At 27.1% G+C, this 17,507-nt stretch overlaps 1 long non-coding RNA gene across 3 annotated transcripts; it reads right to left on the reverse strand.

Annotated features, from left to right (window-relative positions):
• Positions 1–8,814: 8,814 nt before the first annotated feature.
• On the reverse strand, positions 8,815–13,489 carry LOC114125935 (uncharacterized). 3 transcript variants are annotated; one of them, XR_007606266.1, is made up of 4 exons: positions 12,783–13,489; positions 9,425–9,614; positions 9,165–9,340; positions 8,815–9,047 (listed from the first exon to the last, which is right to left on the reverse strand). It is a non-coding gene; the product is annotated as an uncharacterized LOC114125935 (long non-coding RNA). The 3 variants fall into 3 exon arrangements; XR_007606267.1 differs by having other exon boundaries at positions 9,425–9,563; positions 12,783–13,486; XR_003592551.2 differs by lacking the exon at positions 12,783–13,489 and having other exon boundaries at positions 8,816–9,047; positions 9,425–10,222.
• Positions 13,490–17,507: the final 4,018 nt, after the last annotated feature.

Consider the following 17,507-nt stretch of genomic DNA (forward strand, 5'->3'; position numbering starts at 1 on the left):
ATCGGTAAATATCGTAATACAGTTCCTACGCCGCCGTAATGGCAATAATTTTATTATGGCCGCCGCAACAGTCGGGGCCCCGGCCGGGAGAGTTGAATTTAATTTGGAAATAAATTCGAGCAGTTTAATAACAAATTATCATCGTTTTAACGGTTAAACTTATGGGCGATGTCGATTTGACCGATTCAATAATTACTCATTATTATTATTATATAACATCGAATATGATTCCAGATTAAGTATAATATAATTATTAATCATCGGTTTACGATAAAACGCTATTTCTTAGCATTAAAAGTGATATGATTTATACAAGCCAACGATTAATGCAATTATTATAATACATCTAAATGTTGTTAATTTAGGAATTAATACGACTGGTTTTCGCTAAAATATACGTTACCTGTGTACACGAATAAGCAGAAACGTCGGTGCATCATCCTGTGATATATATAATTTAATATTATATTATTAAACATCGTACATCATTATTTTATATTCCTAGACATTATCTAAACGTAATAAACTATAATATTACATTAGTTTATGTTAATATAGCCATCATTTAATATAGCGTATATATTCTATAGTAGGTATTCGTTTATACCTACCTACATTAGACATGTTTTCATCACATCACAAATAACGCATTTATTAAATTTACGAGTAAAAACAAATCTCTTTCTCGGAAAATCAACTGTATTTCATATATATGCTTATACACTCGTGCGTAACGACTCGCCGTGAATATAATTGGCATTCATTTCGTTTTTTTGTAAAATTTCCGATTCGACACCACACAGCAGCAGCTGTAGTATGGGTTATATTATTTTTAATTACTGTTTTTTTTTTCTTTTTCCACGGAATGAATATTACAACAAAATGTTCGAGGAGATGGTGCGTTATTGTAACTAACTTTCGGAAAAAAGTAAATATATTAATAAAATGTACTCGAATATTATAACAAAGATTTTATGAGAATATTCTACCAAGATCTTATTTGGATTATTCTAAGTATATATATATATAATGTATATATAAAAACCTTAAGACTCTACAGGTGTATCGTCTAACCGAACAATACAAATTGTATTTAAATTTACAAATGGAAAAAATATATATTGTGCAGATTATCATCTTCTATACGAAATGGTAAAAATGTTTTGCATTAGTCAAATTTGTGAAAATCGAATTACAGATGGTTTACAAGGTAACCTTTGCAGGGGCGCTTGTAGGAAATAAACTCAGACGTTCATCGTTCAAGAAATAAATGTAATTTAAATGCAGTATACTTACTTATTTTTACACTATTTTTTAAAATATATATCTCTATGGTCTTTAGACACTAAATAGTAAATATATAAAAATTTAAAAATTATTACTCTTTTATTTACATCGGATATTATAAGAAAAAAGTTATAAATAATATCGATAAGTGGATTATTTTTTTTCAAAATAAATGTAGCCTGAATATACAAATTTCAAAAAATTACTTTTTTTTATTAGTATATTCTTTACGCCGAAATAATCAGGTTTTTTGTCGTAATTACTTAAAAATATACCAAAAACATACAGAAAAAATTAAATATTCAAATATTTTGAAAAAAATAATTAAATATAAGTATGGTTATTAAATTTTACTTATGCTGAAAATAGTTGCACTTAATATTCAGAAATCTGAATTATATTATAAACAAGAGTTTTTTATTTTTTAACGATAATAATATTATTAATTAATATTAACAGTAATACATTTCTTTAATTTCTGCAATGAATGACTTGGTACCATTTCCCTCACCTTGCGGATACCTGAAAATGTTGTTAATAATGTTAGTTAAAATTAATAATACCTACTCCAATTTTATTATTTTATTCTAAATTCAAATTATTATCGTAACATTTGTGGCTGCTATAGCTAAAAAAGAAAACTGAAAATCCTATCGACTAGTCATTTTTACTATAAAAAAATATATTTAATTTTTTTCTAATGCATATAAGTATGACAAATATATTTTTGAGATTATAAAGCATATAATCTAAAGATAAAAATAATATTAGATATTAAATATTTCAAAAATAGTCGCGACATTGACAAGTCGTGTGTGTACATTTATAATAATATTATATAATATGGGTGTCTCCTTCTCATAATAATATAATAGGTATGTATTATATTATAAACCTACCGTCACCGTCACGCCTTTTATTCGATTCCGACTTTGCCACGAAGAATAATCTTTGCATTGTTGTTACGCACTGATAGGAGGTACCAACCAGCTACCCATATTATGAATCATAATAATAATAATTATAATAGGGCTACGAAAAAAAAAAAACGTACAGGTACTCACCCGTCCGTCACACGATCATGCGTGCTCGTGTATTTTTTCCTCGCAATTTAATCAGACAGACAGACGGTTGTTTTCGAGATATTCATCGGCGGCAACAACAATAATAACCATCTCGTGTGAAGACCGAACATGCACAACGACGTGTCCCAACTACGTGTATTTTGTGTGTGTGTGTATGATGTGTGTGTGTCCCTGCAGCCGTCGTAGATTTCGAGACATCGCCACCTCGAATTGTTAAACATATAAATTTTCTATATATTAGGTATAATAATAAAAAAAAAATCCCCCGTCACAGATTTAAGTCTCGTGTCGAATAAAGCGGTATTAATTTTCTATACGTCGTTCCTCGCAATACAATGCCATACGGGTTTTAATACAAACGATCCCCGTGAGTGCGATACGTGGCGAGTTTTTAATGTTTCGAGGCTGCTAGATTTGTTAATGTGCTCGATATACTACGTAGTATATAGGTATTACTTTTTAATCGCCTAATCAATAAAAATCTGAATCACGAATCGCGAATTGAGTACATAAAAGATTATTGAAACTTTTTGGTATTATTTTGGTCGTATTGTATATACCTATATATATCGGCTATATCTATTCTTTTAGGAAATTAAAATGCAGTAATCTGCAATGGTAATAAATAATAATTGGCTGAAAATTACTAATATTTTGATATAATTTATTGAATTAAACCTGGTTTCTTCACAAATACACTAAGGTCCAGACTACTACTCAACTGTATATTTTATAAACTTTAAATTCTATGTTATAAAATTACTCAACGAGTAAATAAAATATTTTACCAATATTTTTTTTTTTTTTTAACATTCTTGTTATTATGTCATTTTTATATGTTAAGATGTTATATTTAATGTTATTTTCTTCAAAACTATTTAATAAAATATATTGAATTATAGTTTATAAATTGTGTGTAGCGTATGTACGTGTGAACACTGCAGAACAATTCATAATTTATTAATATTTTGATATTTATTAGTCTGCAACACAACTGCAATATAGTACTACAGTTAGTAGGTATATATTATATCGTTAATGTTTTTATCATCAATAATATTTAGTATTTTAGATTTCAATATCAACTTATATAGATTATTAGAACAAAGAATTAAAATTATAAATTTTTTTTTATTATTACTATTTCGCTTAAAAAGTTCTATGTACCATTTTTAAATACCGGAAGTCGAATGTACATGGTAATTTGAAGATGCATCGATGATTTTCCCATTGGCGCATTGACTATGAAAATTTTAAATTTACAATACGTAACTAGTTTTACTCTACCAACACAGCCGAACACACAATGTGATAGGTAAAACACAAACAGGATACCAGTTACATTTTTATTCCTATAGAACACCGAGATCCTGGCTATAGTAAACGCCGTAGCTTGCTGTACGAGACATGTGAATATCGCATAGCACTAGGTCTAGCAGCTGCTGCATTGACTAGATGATGATTATGATGGTGGAAAATATCTAACCCTGCAAACTTAAGTAGGTACAATAGAAACTGAACTAGGAAAAATATAAATAACGGAGTAAGTCGAGTGATTGAGGTCCAACGCAGAACCAATAATCCAGGACAACGGGGATTGGAACTTTCCGCAAAGACGTGAACACGAAATAAGAAACAATAACTATGACTTCGCAAAATACGCAGTTGATGAATAATCATATAATTTACAAAAGTATATCGAATATGCCACAGTTTTTATCAATGATCAGTGAAAAAGTATGTACAAGCATAAAAATATTCACTAATAATATGATATTAACACGATTTCATAAGATATATTTTTTTAATATAAAATATAACGAAATATATAAAGAAAAAATATACTCAATCACAATTAAATTAAATACCCGGTAAATCGAATTTTATGTATTCGATGAACTTCGCTGGCCTTGTAGTAGTATGATTAAAATTAGGAATAACATAAGGATACTAAATTTAAAATCATTGGCCAACCGTGACAACTGAGAAACAAGTCTGATCAAGGTTAAAACTTCATTTATAGGCATAATCTCTAAACGTTTCGGTGGTTATTGTTTGTCGCTTAAAGACTGACAAATCGAAAAATACATCTTCAAAATATCACGTAAACTTGACTTCCGGTATTTAAAGATGCCATGATAGGATCTATGTCATGTGGAACGATAACGTCAGCGGAGACTTCGTAAACCATTAATTCACATCGAGGATGAGCTTTTAATTTGTCTATAATCCTTTTTTTTTTTAGTTTGTCAACCATTCTTATTATTTTCGGATAATTATTAATTCCACTTAAGTTTTTGCCTAAGCGGCTGGGGTATGGACTACCAGAGCTTAGTTTATGCATGGTTTATTTTTGCATCTGTTCTGGGTTTTTAACCAACGTCCAGCATTATTGTAAGGGCCGCGCCACACTAGAGTGGTTTTGACGCGCGGTAAAAACGCTTCATTTTTGCGCACGGTTTTAACTATCAAATCCTTTACCTAGTTCATTTACCGATAGATATTAACGACCTAGTAGTTGATAAATTTTAAATATGTCTCACTACATCAGTAAACATTGAATGTTCATTTTCAATAAGAAAATAATTTATTAATGCATAAAAATTCGAAAACAGCAAAACACGTGTAACATCACAGTTAAATTAAATTAAATTATTTTTACCTAGGAATTATAATCAATTTATTTATTATTTATTTATTTATTTATGAACAAGCTAATAGTTTAAATTGGTAAAATGATGAATATTAAATTAAAAATTTTATAAACTAAAATTTAAAAATCATTATATTATACTTATATTATACTTGTTTATATATATATATATATATATATATATATGTATTTGTATTTATATAACATTAATTGTAATTTGTAATTGACATAAATGAGAGAGTACAGCTTTAACTGTTTACTAAGTAACTAAAAATGAATGAATATGATGTTTAATACAGAAAAAGTATTACGTATTTTGCTAGACGTATAAACACTTGATAGTATTATAGTATTTTCAATACAGCTATATTAAACAAAATTCTAAAATTATTTTTATGACTATTCTGTATAGTGTATACGATGTATCATTGTACCTATATCGATTTGGAAAAAAAATGTAAATAATGTTTAATATAATAATAATTATATTTATTTTTTATTTTAATGTAAATTGTGAATGTTTGCATTTCAAAACTAAAAATTTTAGAATTTTTTACAAAAAAAAGTATGTATAATGAAATTAGATTCCTCGAATTTTAAGATCTTAATGTATATTTAAAAAATAAAACGTAACAGTGTTAACACTGATAACAGTACTTATTCTTATGTTTTTATTTTGATCTAAAAAAACAACCTTAAGAGGATATTAGCGCACAATTAGTTTTCTTTCTCTGGCCCACGCGCAACATAGACAAAACGTATTTACGCAGAATCATTTTTTCTATAATTTTAAGTAATCTTAGAGTAAAATCAACCCTTACAAAAAAGATAGATAATAATATTTTCGAGAGAATGACATATCATTTTAGAATAAAAACACCCATCACAAAAAAAGATAGAGAATAATAGTTTTGAGGGAATGACATATCGATTTGTCAAAAAATATGGTCCCAAAACAATTTAAACGTCGTTTAAATTTACAACATTATTTTTTTTATTTTGAATGTCAAATACAAAGTCAAATAACAATAAAGTATAAAATCGATATGTCATTCTCTCGAAAATATTATTATCTATTTTTTTTGTAAGGGATGATTTTACTCTAAGATTACTTAAAAACATAGAAAAAATGATTCTGCGTAAATGCGTTTTGTCTATGTTGCGCGTGGGCCAGAGAGAGAAAACAAATAGAACGCTGACATCCTCTTAAAGTCTTAAGACAAATAAAACGTGTAAAATACAAAAATAAATAACATTTATAAAAATAATGCTAGTTTTTTTTAACAACTTTTTGAGTTAGTACCTCTTCCTATCGATTATTAACTATTTATAAAGTATCATCTATCTTACTTCAAATTTTTTCACAAATTATTTTTAAAGTTAACTCAACGCAATTCAAAAATTAATTATTACGAATGTTTCTTTTTTGTCGCATAATTGCATAAACGTTTCCGTCAGACTTCACTATATAGTTACAATATGTCAATATAGCTTATTCATTAATTATTATGACTATTAGTGAATAGTTCAATAACTATTCGAATTTTGTTTGAAAAATTGTCTGTCAATATTCAAGTTGACCTATATTTAAACTTTATGCAATACCTCATAAAATATAAATCGGAAGAAACAATATCGATCATCATATTTGTGCCGAAACTTTTAAGTTTAAGTGATACTAAGTAGTGTAATATCACTAAATACAATACAACACGAAATAGTGAACTATTAGACAGTTTGATTTTTGAAAGAAAATCTTTTTCAGTATTAAGAAATTAAAGTTATCCAAAATTTAATTTAATTGCGTTTAAAATGAAATGCAAACATTTTGGTATAGGAAAGCTCCGACAATGTAATATAATTACAACAGAATGTCGCTAGGAAAAGACGTGTTGAAGCCTCCCTACGAAAAAAATAATGTTTGTAAAACAATTTTATAGACAAAATAATTTTTTAGAGTACGATTAATTTATCAATGTATTATTTACATCAACATTTATAACGACGATTAGTCATAACCCGATCTCGATCGAACCTTCCTACGCCGAGAAGGTAAAAAAGTACTAAACGCCTCGTCTGCCTCATTTTGCGGCAGTGTTCATAATTATTTTATCTAATATGTGGCGCGATCTGTCGGCATCTTTTGAAATATAAGGTTTCGTTCTATTAACAGTACAATAAATTCGGTTTTAATTGTATTAAAATAATATTAATTTTTACATCTTCACAAATCTATTTTCCATCGGTGAAACTGATATACGTTTTACATCGCAGTCGATCGGAACCAATAAGCAACCATATCTGAGCAAAAAACGATATCAACACATTGATAAACGCTAATAAATAATCATTTTTTCTGCCTTAAATTTTAAATAGTAATAGTAATTTACATAATAAATATTACTAAAAACAATATGTAGTTTTAAATTATGTGAAACAGTAAGTTAACTGATGACAAAAACATTCTAGCACTTTAAAACTAATTTAAAATTGTATTTTTTTTTAAATTAAGTATATGAAAGATCAAAAGAAATGTGATAGCTGTGTTAGAAAGAAAAGCCTGATTGAAGCGAAGCAATATTATGAAAATAAATTAGTAGAAATTGAAGAACAAATAAATAAGTTTCCCTCGTTTTGTCCGTGTACAAATACAAATAATAGCTCACAATCAATTACACCTGATGCGTCAATCAATGAAAAATTTATTAGTAAGTTAAAAATAAAAAATGTACTTGTTTTTTGAATAAAACTCATTTTAATTATATTAATATTATAGCTTCATTTAATACATATATAAATGAATTAACACTCAAGTCAAATGCTCGGCGTGCCCTATTTTTGGACTATTTTGGCCATAATATATTTAATTTAAGAGTATATTTAAAATAAAAAGGCGTTTTGTGGTTTAATGTATTAATGTTTTTATTCAGTTAGTTAGTACACAAATCTTTGTAACGACATCACCAAAACTTTTTTAATTTATTTGCACTAAATGCATCAAAAATATACATATACCCATCATGTACAAATATTTCACGTCCATGGAAAGTTTCCATTGCTTGTGCCATGGTGACTACTAACTACTGACTAGTTGACTATCTTATTTCTTATATTATTACTCAATGATCTATCGATACGATAACCGATTACAGTGTGATAAAAACTGATAAATGATATAGGTACAGTATAATTAATGCTAAAATTATTATCTAAATGCATTTTTTAAGAATAATTTCATGAAATAATTTAAAGAGACTACACCAAAATGGTCTCATGCCAAAACGGCACTACGCCAAATTGTCCAGTTCCGGTTGTACCATCAACAGTGACATAAAATTCTATCTAGTTGATCTAATAAACACAACTATACCTCAAATAATTTAAGACAGAACACAGGTATACATCAATCCACTTACAAAAATCAAGTCTAAAAAATATACAAACAAACATAGTGACTCATACTTAAAAATGTTGTAATTTTGGGCATACAATATTTATGGTTCCTCTAAAATGTAAACACCAATATTTCAATTAAAATATGATTAGGTACCTAATGAATGGAGATTTTCAACATTTTGTATTATCCTTTTCATAGAATACTTTAAAAAAAAAACTACATTTATATAAATAAATACATTTAATACAAATATATAAAATAAACAGTAACAACAATTTATTGTTTGTTTTCATATTTATTAACTAGCAATTCATAATTTTCCTCATATTATAAAAAAAAAAAAAAAACTAGAAAAAAACATTTGCATTTAAAAAAGACAAATAACTTTTTTCTTAATAATTAAATTGAAGCATATTAAGTATTGTATTATATGATATTGATCACTTATAACAGTGTTATAAAATTTTTTTTTTTTAGTATTTATTAGATTTTATACAATTAGATTGTTTAAAATGATTCAACTATTAGTTGTAATTTTTTCCTACAATGAAGTTTCCGAAACTGTTCTATACATTCGCCAGTGACATAATTTATGCCTGATTAGTGGGTTTTGGAACAGGTTTTCCTAAAACAGAAAAATAACTTATTTATTGCAAAAGCAAGCTGACATGACATAAATTCTGCAAGAATGATACATTTCACAATTCTTGTAGGCTATTTTTTTTTTTTTTTGTAACTATACCTTTTATGAAAATTGTTAGTTTGGCGTTCGGGTAAAGTATCCACCTCTTTTCAGTGAATTTGTAACAAGTTGGCTCGAAATGCAATGAGCATATTTTCTGGTTTGGTAAAATTTCTTCGTTTGTTAATTTACAACAATTAATCCATACCTGCTGTCTTTCTTGACACGCTGGAAATCTAACAAAAAATTATGAAATGCAACTGATTAGATTAATATATTCTTGTTCATTTATGCTTATGTAATGTTATGATAAAACTCACCGAGTGTAAACTGATGTCAAATAATTCAAGTCCAATAAAGACAATGCAATTGGTAAAGCGGTCGTGAATTGAGATCAGCTTCCGTTCACCACAGTACAGTGGACAGTTCTTCCAATGTTGGATGGTGACACCTCATTGCCTGGGACAGTATATTGTTTATTGATTAAACGCACTGTGGCTTCCCAAAAACCTTCAAGAAAGGCAAGATTGAAGAGTTGGAGTTCCATGAGCAAAGAGCACGGGCTCCTATTCCAATTTTTGTGTAATTGTTTAGAGGCACCAACAAAATTGGTACCCCAGTCAGAAAATATTTCCTCCGATAGGTTACAAACCTGTCGAATGTGGCTAAGAATACATGTAGGTACTTGTTATACTTTTATCATTACATTTAGTAGATAGTATAATTATTTAAAAATAAATTATATTTTTATTACATATACTGATCAGACAAACATATTAAAACCTATTTACGAACAAGGTATTGAGACAAATGCATATTTAAAAAGACTGGATAGAAGAATAGACCATTTAGAACAAACAATAATTATGCTATAGATAATGTATTTTTATCTGTATTCCCTTTAAAAGACATCAACCCTCTTAAAGATTTTGACATTCGTATAACAAATGATTCAGATTTTAAACTCAATGTGGATTCTTAAATATTTTTAATTTTGTTTTATCAATTTGCATCTCATATATGTTAGTCAATATGTTAAAAGAAAAAAAATTATTTTGGTTACCTACTTTATTATACTTTATTATTTACTAATGCATACCTTTTTTTTTTTAATAAAGTCCTATTAAAGACATGGAAATTACAATTTTTCAGACAACTTTTATAACTAGAATAGGAGGTACTGATGTCAAGAATTTTATAAAACGTGTGTTGCAAAGAATATTTAGTAACGAGCTGTCTTCTAAATATTCATGGACAGGGATTTGTAATATCTTCAGATTTGAAAATATTTTGTTTAAAAGTATCATGAAAGGTAAATATTCTAAATATTGCTTTTGATAACTTGTGTCAAGTTCCTATTTTTGTTTGTTTATTTATGTTCTAGACTTATCAAGGTAAAAACAGCATTGTACATATTTTAGATCCAGAGATATAACACCTGAAAAGTGTATTTACCCACAAATACAGTAATTAATTAAAATCATACTACATGGTAGGATCATAAGATAAAAACATCAAATCTATCATTAAACAAAATGCATCCATCACAGTTCAATAATTTCTGGACAAATGTCAATCGGAAAAGAAATGTAGCAGACACAAAAATGCAAAACCATAAAATAATGTCAAATTCAGGATATGGCAGATAATATTAGGCAATAATAGTGAAGTTTATAATTCAATGGCAAATGCTATGACACAGAACTTGAATAAGAAAGACCATAGCAAGATGGCGAACCTTCTAAAATAATTGCCTCAATGGTTCGTTGAAGATAAATTTTTTTTTTTTTTGATAGAAAAATAAAAATTTTTATTTTTACAGGAAATCCCTATTAATATCGCGTGAAATATTAAATAACTACCGATGTAGGTGGTCAAAATTCAGTGAATACTACTGAATAGTTTGTTTATGTCTGACTTAAGCTTGTCAACACAATTTAATTTTCAATAAAAATGTAATTGCGATAATCAAATACCTCCTTAATTCAAATCAATCAAACTTTCCTTTGACAATAGACCAAGGAATGCTTTTGGTGTCAAATATTCTAATACTGACACACTGTGTCTGCAGGGATACTTTACAGTAAACACTCAATGTTCATAAAATATGATCATATGTTTAATTGTAAGTTGTTCATTTTATTCTTATCCCTATTTTAATTTGTAATAGTTTTTTTATTTTTATTAGTAAAAGTGATGAAAACTTTAAATTCAGAAGCAAATGAACAGTGGACTACAACAAATATTGTACCATCTGAATTGGCAAGCGTCTGTTAGATACAGACTTCTATGTAGATGGTACTACTGTACCATAGGAGGATTTATTGTTATATATTTTTTTATTCTTATTTTGAACATATAATGGATATATCAGTTGCTGACGAATTGTTAGTGATAACTTTTATTTTATATATACATGCAGTGTAGGTACCAGGACTATTTAACAAATATAGTAACATTTGTAATGGAAGTTTGTCAAATACCTAGTCTTATTATACCTTATACATAAGTCATACACATAAATTGTATAATTTAATTCAATTGTAATTTTTTTATACAGGCGTACAAGTGGTTGGTACTACCATACAGGATACCAAATATGGTTCACTCCTAAGTCAAAATCTATCAAGTTAGATAAAGATAGTACAATTAAACATGGCGTATTTTATATGATTGATCCACAGTTATGGAGTAAAGTTCTAAGAGAATTAAATCTTGATCAATAATCGTACTATGTTAGATAGATTTTTTGTACAATATACTACTTTCATACTATTTTGTACATAGGTAAACAAGATAAGTTTGATTCTAGTCAATAAAAATATTTGATGTGCAATTGTAAATTATATAATATTTTTAAATTATAAAATATATAATTTTAATAATTATTGTAGGTATAATAGTTTGTTTTTTTTAAATCATATACTTTACAATATAAATTGTATGGGCATTTTATGACAAATATCCAGATTAAATAACTGCTATTCCATAATATCTAAAATGTTATCAAAATTATTACTGTATTACGTACTTTAATTTATTTAACTGTGATTTTTTGAAAAAAAATGTTTTATAATATTATGATTTCATATTTTTATAATATGTACATATGATTAATTTTGATTTTTTTTTTAACAATTATTATAGAAAAATTTAATATTTTTCTCACACTGTGTAGGTACACATATAACACAATGTCACAATACATAATATGTATGTTAAACATTTTATAATTAACTCATTTTTTCCTATTAAATGTAGGTTATTTGTTAAGAAAGTTAACACTTGTTCTTCTTTACTAGTTGATCAATGTGTTAATTAAATTACCATGTATTTCTTACGTTTTTTTTTCTGTCAAATAGCACTTAGTAGTTAGTATAATATTTAATGTTTTTACATCAAATATATAATTATACGTATTATGTTAGGTGCAACATACATAAATCCCAGTAAACAAAATTTTTCCGCTTGTATCTTGTTTAATGAATTGGCGAGCAGTTTCATATACATATTTTTTTTAAGTACCTAGGTATTCTATTAATAGAATCCATCGAGTTACAATGTGTACGAATTTGTAACAGCAAAATATATTATATTATACCAATAGGGAATTGGTCTCCGAGACGACCGTACTTTGATTCGAAATACTCCGAACCGAGTCCGAACCCTACTACTTACCTGTCTTCAGAATTCAAAAATAACGTAGACAAATCTGCACTGGAAAGATCGATCTACTCCGGTATTGACCGCGCGTAATAACACGATCGATAAATCACCGGCAGAATATTATAATATCTCGTTGCCGTTTTATCAATAAACCCGTGCAGCAACGGGAAACGATCATTACTATCGACGACAACGGTTACAAGACCAGAACGAGAAATAAAACGTCGCCGGTCCTCGCGCCGCGCACCGATCGCGGAACGTCGCGACGACCACGACGTTTTGCACGCACGGCAGTCGGCATCACACGAACGGTAAGAACGTCGACGGCACCCACGACGGACCGCGGACGAGACGAGACAAGAGCTGCTTCGCGCCGGCACACGCACAAAAAGACGACGGACCGTGTCGAACGTGGGCCGATATCACGTCCGACTGGAGAGGGAGAGGACATTAGCACTATCCGACCATAGATATTATTCTCCAATGTCTGTGAGTCCAACACGTAAAATCGCTATAGCCGATAACGAAAACGACACGAATTTGAACAATCGCATAGTACCTGTATACTTAAAATAGTCGTCGTGGTCTAACGTTTGGCGGGGGGGGGGGGGGCATGACAGAATGACAGAATATTTTCAATATTTATTATGATTTACGACATAAATTTAAAACGCATAATATTATACCTAATGTACTTGTGTACCCGTTCAATTAGATTCGTTTTCTAAATACACGAGTACCTACCTTGGCACCTAATCGATTAATTAAAAACTCCACAGAATAATATTGTGTTCTCGTGTCTAACGAGTCTACGACTGTATTCAATATTCCAATGTATTATTTACACGCCGTGTCAGTGTCGCTGACCGATGTGCATGTTTGATATTATTACTATATTGGTATATTACTATCTAGACTCATATCTATTATAGGCGTTGTGCTTTTATTATAGCTATCTGTACAGACTATAGTCTGTGATAGCTGTCTGTACAAAATTGAAAATATACGGATTACCGCGGGAAATAGCTCGCTTGATGATTTAAAATATTCGATAACAATACCTTACTCACCCGTATCGTACATCGGCCGATATGTATAGGTACGTATAGGCAATATTCTATAGCATTTGTGATTTGCTATGCGAGAGTGTGTGAATTGTATGATCAATAATGTCTTTGAGTTCCATGAAAACATATTAATAATTAAAAATTGAAAATGAGAATTAATTTTTTTTTTTAAATAGGATCATTATTATATTCAATGAGGTATATTATACTTTTTCAAAATTTTAAAATGAATATAAGGTGTATAGTTTCATGACGTGTTAGGAATGCAGTAATATGTCTAAAATTAACAAATGTTTAATGAAAATGTCATATTTACCCACATGTTAATAATAAAAAATTGAAAATAAGAATTAAATTTTTTTTTTAAATAGGATCATTATTATATTCAATGAGATATATTATACTTTTTCAAAGTTTTAAAATGAATCTAAGGAGTACAAATTCATGTGTTAGGAATGAAATAATATGTCTAAAATTAACAAATTTTTAATGAAGTTGGTATATTTACACAGATATTCATAACTAAGGCTGTTGTGAGTAGTTAGTTTTCAAGGGGTTGATATAGGCAATATTCTATATCATTTGTGATTTGCTAAGTGAGAGTGTGTGAATTGTATGATCAATAATATCTTTGAGTTCCACAAAAACATATTAGTAATTAAATATTGAAAATGAGATTTAATTTATTTTTGTATCTAGAATTATTATTTTATTCAATGAGGAATATTATACTTTTTCTAAATTTTAAAATGTATCGAAGGTGAATAGTTTCATGTGTTAGGAATGCAGTAATATGTCTAAAATTAACAAATGTTTAATGAAAATGTCATATTTACCCACATGTTAATAATAAAAAATTGAAAATTATAATCAATTTATTTATGTATCTAGAATTATTAATATATTCAATGAGGTATATTATACTTTTTCTAAATTTTAAAATGAATCTAAGGTGTACAGTTTCATGTGTTAATAATGAAATAATATGTCTAAAATTACTAAATCATTAATGAAAATGACATACTTACCCACATGTTAATAATTAAAAATTGAAAATGTGATTTAAATTTTTTTTTAATTTAGGATCATTATTATGTTCAATGAGGTATATTATACTTTTTCTAAATTTTAAAATGAATCTAAGGTGTACAGTTTCATGTGCTAGAAATGAAATAATATGTCTTAAATTAAAAAATGTTTAATGAAGTTGGCATATTTACACAGATATTCATAACTAAGGCTGCTGTAAGTAGATAGTTTTCAAGGGGTTGATATAGGCAATATTCTATATCATTTGTAATTTGCTAAGTGAGAGTGTGTGAATTGTATGATCAATAATGTCTTTGAGTTCCACGAAAACATATTAATAATTCAAAATTGAAAATGAAAAATAATTTTATTTTTGTATCTAGAATTATTATTTTATTCAATGAGGAATATTATACTTTTTCTAAATTTTAAAATGAAACTTAGGTGTACAGTTTCATGTGTTGGATATAAAATCATGTGTATGAAATTAACAAATCATTAATGAAAATGTCTTATTTAGCCTCATGTTAATAATAAAAAATTGAAAATAATAATCAATTTATTTTTGTATCTAAAATTATTATTTTATTCAATGAGGTATTTTATACATTTTCTAAATTTTAAAATGAATCTAAGGACTACAAATTCATGTGTTAGAAATGAAATCATGTGTCTGAAATTACTAAATCATTAATGAAAATGTCATATTTACCCACATTTTAATAATTAAAAATTGAAAATAAGATTTAAATTTTTTTTTTTATTTAGGATCATTATTATATTCAATGAGGTATATTATACTTTTTCTAAATTTTAAAATGAATCTAAGGAGTAAAAATTCATGTGTTAGAAATGAAATCATGTGTCTGAAATTACAAATCATTAATGAAAATGTCATATTTGCCCACATTTTAATAATAAAAAATTAAAAATAAGAATTAAATTTTTTTTTTATTTAGGATCATTATTATATTCAATGAGATATATTATACTTTTTCAAAGTTTTAAAATGAATCTAAGGTGTACAGTTTCATGTGCTAGAAATGAAATAATATGTCTTAAATTACCAATTGTTTAATGAAGTTGGCATATTTACACAGATATTCATAACTAAGGCTGCTGTAAGTAGATAGTTTTCAAAGGGTTGATATAGGCAAAATTCTATATCATTTGTGATTTGCTATGTGAGAGTGTATGAATTGTATGAACAATAATGTCTTTGAGTTCCACAAAAACGTATTAATAATTCAAAATTGAAAATGAGAAATAATTTTATTTTTGTATCTAGAATTATTATTTTATTCAATGAGGAATATTATACATTTTCTAAATTTTAAAATGTATCGAAGGTGAATAGTTTCATGTGTTAGGAATGCAGTAATATGTCTAAAATTAACAAATGTTTAATGAAAATGTCATATTACCCACATGTTAATAATAAAAAATGAAAATAAGAATTAATTTTTTTTTTATTTAGGATCATTATTATATTCAATGAGATATATTATACTTTTTCAAAGTTTTAAAATGAATCTAAGGAGTACAAATTCATGTGTTAGGAATGAAATAATATGTCTAAAATTAACAAATTTTTAATGAAGTTGGTATATTTACACAGATATTCATAACTTAGGCTGTTGTGAGTAGTTAGTTTTCAAGGGGTTGATATAGGCAATATTCTATATCATTTGTGATTTGCTAAGTGAGAGTGTGTGAATTGTATGATCAATAATGTCTTTGAGTTCCACGAAAACGTATTAATAATTCAAAATTGAAAATGAGAAATAATTTTATTTTTGTATCTAGAATTATTATTTTATTCAATGAGGAATATTATACTTTTCTAAATTTTAAAATGTATCGAAGTGAATAGTTTCATGTGTTAGGAATGCAGTAATATGTCCAAAATTAACAAATGTTTAATGAAAATGTCATATTTACCCACATGTTAATAATAAATAATTGAAAATAAGAATTACATTTTTTTTTTATTCAGGATCATTATTATGTTCAATGACTTATATTATACTTTTTCAAAGTTTTAAAATGAATCTAAGGATTAAAAATTCATGTGTTAGGAATGAAATAATATGTCTAAAATTAACAAATTTTTAATGAAGTTGGTATATTTACACAGATATTCATAACTAAGGCTGTTGTGAGTAGATAGTTTTCAAGGGGTTGATATAGGCAATACTCTTTATCATTTGTGATTTGCTATGTGAGAGTGTATGAATTGTATGATCAATAATGTCTTTGAGTTTCACAAAAACATATTATTAATTAAATATTGAAAATGAGAATTAATTTATTTTTGTATCTAGGATCATTATTATATTCAATGAGGTATATTATACTTTTTTATATTTTAAGATGAATCTAAGGTATACAGTTTCATGTGCTAGAAATAAAATCATGTGTCTTAACTTAACAAATCATTAATGAAAATGTCATATTTACCCACATTTTAATAATTAAAAATTGAAAATAATATTTAAATTTTTTTTTTATTTAGGATCATTATTAGGTTCAATGAGGGATATTATACTTTTTCTAAATTTTAAAATGAATCTAAGGAGTAAAAATTCATGTGTTAGAAATGAAATCATGTGTCTGAAATTACAAATCATTAATGAAAATG

Source organism: Aphis gossypii, chromosome X (genome assembly GCF_020184175.1).
Source record: "Aphis gossypii isolate Hap1 chromosome X, ASM2018417v2, whole genome shotgun sequence".
In the NCBI taxonomy this organism is placed as follows: Eukaryota; Metazoa; Arthropoda; class Insecta; order Hemiptera; family Aphididae; genus Aphis; species Aphis gossypii.